This window comes from Macrotis lagotis, chromosome 3 (assembly GCF_037893015.1).
Source record: "Macrotis lagotis isolate mMagLag1 chromosome 3, bilby.v1.9.chrom.fasta, whole genome shotgun sequence".
NCBI classification, from domain to species: domain Eukaryota; kingdom Metazoa; phylum Chordata; class Mammalia; order Peramelemorphia; family Peramelidae; genus Macrotis; species Macrotis lagotis.
Window position 1 is genome coordinate 6,426,389 of NC_133660.1, and position 2,407 is coordinate 6,428,795.

Consider the following 2,407-nt stretch of genomic DNA (forward strand, 5'->3'; position numbering starts at 1 on the left):
GTTGGACAAAATGCTAAACTAGATGAGCTATAACCAGTCTAGGTCGAACAAAGATTTGAGAATTTCCATTGCATTTTGGGATAGTTTTGGTAATAAGACCATCTTCTTACTAACTTCAAATCTAAGTCAGTCACTAAACATTACAAGAGTTGCTTCAAAGTTTTGCTTCTGACACCACGCAGAATAATCTGAAACCTTGTTCTAGATCTTCTAATGATTGAGGGTTGTTATCATTCCAGATGAGCCATTTACTTGCTATGTGACCCTTGGCAAGTCAGCTACCATTCTTCCTTTCCATTTCTACTACTGTGAAATAGGAAATATAGTATAGAGCACTAAATGATGGTGACAAAAACTAAATTCAAAGTGAAAGCTCTTGGGAGGTTCAGAACTCAACTCTTCCATTTTCCAGAGAGGTGGCCATGGTCAAATCAAACTCTGTATCCTCCAAATTAATTACAAACAAATTACAAAAGATTTTACTACCCAGCTCTCTGCTAATTCTAGAATTTTGTGATTTTTATTAATGAGAAAATTGAGTCAAAGAAAATTAAAATGACTAGCTCAAGAACTTAGCAGCTGAACTTAATAATGTCAAATCTGTATCCTTTAATTCCCAGTACCTATTTTTTTCCCACCATAACAAAAGACCTTCTTATCAAGACCATCTCCCAGTTAGAGAAGCTAGAAGGATTCAATGCAAAAGTAAAGAAAAGAAAGACTTTCAACCTCTGACCTATAAATTCATCAGGTTGTTGTTTTTTTTCCCCCTACTGATCAGGAACAAAGGCAAAAGATATGAAGTTACTATATAGGTTAAAGAAAATATATATTTAACATTTATTTTCATTTTCTTTTCATTACTTCAATATTTTTACTACCCATGCTTTGTGATTCTATATCAGTGATATTTTGTTCTGTAAATAGTGACTCATTTATAAGCCAAGCAAAGAACTGGTGATCATTAAAATTCCAGATACTACATTTGGCTTAATTTATTTGTATACTTCACTTTTTAATCTATCATATGGAGGTTTATTACCCTATAATAAGATCAGAAACTTTAAAAGGCTCAGGTAAAATATTGGGGAACAAAGTGAGCAATTAATAATCTTGAAACATATGGTATATTTGCTCATACTCATTTGTATATCCTTTTAAACACAGCAGTTTGTTAGATAAAGACATAATATATGAAAAGTGCTTCTCTGATGGAGCTATTGTTAGAAATCCAATCCATGAAACATATTGCTGTTTGTAGCAAAGGTTCTGAATGCATGAATGAATGAATGAAAAAAGCATCTATTAGACACTTGCAATGTCCCAAGCACTGAACAAAAACAAAGGGAATACTGGATAAAAGGAAAGTGTTTCTTAAATTAGAGCTCAAAGGTCCATAAATGGTACTGAAGGCAGCACATTTAATTATTAAGAGACATCACCTTTTGGCAACAACATTGATTTCTCAAAGGATTTACCTCTTCAGGATTAGCTCATTTAACCATTTCTACAATGAGAAATGATTTCCTTAAAAAGAAAACATATGTATAATAACAGCAGCTCAATTTTATAGTGAGGACTTAAAAATGTATCAAGTTGGAGGGAAGAAATTCAGGAGAAAGACAGCCAGAAAAGGGACAGAGATGGTGAGTAGGGTAGTGGAATGTTGAATAGGAAATCACTGATGGTTGTAAACCTGATAAGGAAGCATTCATTTGGGGTGGATGAATCCTAGAAAATGTCTATTGTATGAAAAGCAAAATTTATCCATTAAAAAAAAAACTTGAATTTAAAAATAACATTTTTAGTCTTAAATTAGCAAAGTTGTTATTCAATCTTGTAGGACTTTCCCTGACCCCATGCACCATTGCATACCAAGTCCTTCTGTGCACTCAAGTTTAAATTCTATCTTGACTCCTTCAACTGTTTAATACTAAACAACTCTTTGGAACTCTGTTGTCTTAAGGAATTAAACTAGAGAGCTTCTCACCCCTAAATCTATAATGCTATGCCCTTTGCTTTAACAACACTGGGATCTATAAAGTCAATTTTTATTTCCCATCTTAAAGATGAGGAAATTGAGGTTTAGAGAAATTAAGGGGACATTTGCCTGCCAATTGGTCTTATTATCACAAGCCTCCCCACCCCACCAATGTATCCTGCATCCATGAAAAGATTTTTCAACTGTATCACCTCCGACTCATTAAAGCCCAGTGACTCCCTATCATATGTGGGATTAAATATAAATCTTCTGTATGGTATTCAAATCCTTTCAAAGACAAGTCCCACCCTTCCATTCTAATTTTATTAAGCCTTACACTTCCAAGCATTCTGTGAACTCAAACAAAAAAATCACTTCAACTCCTGGATACAGGAATTTGTACTGACATTCTCTGATGTCTGGCAG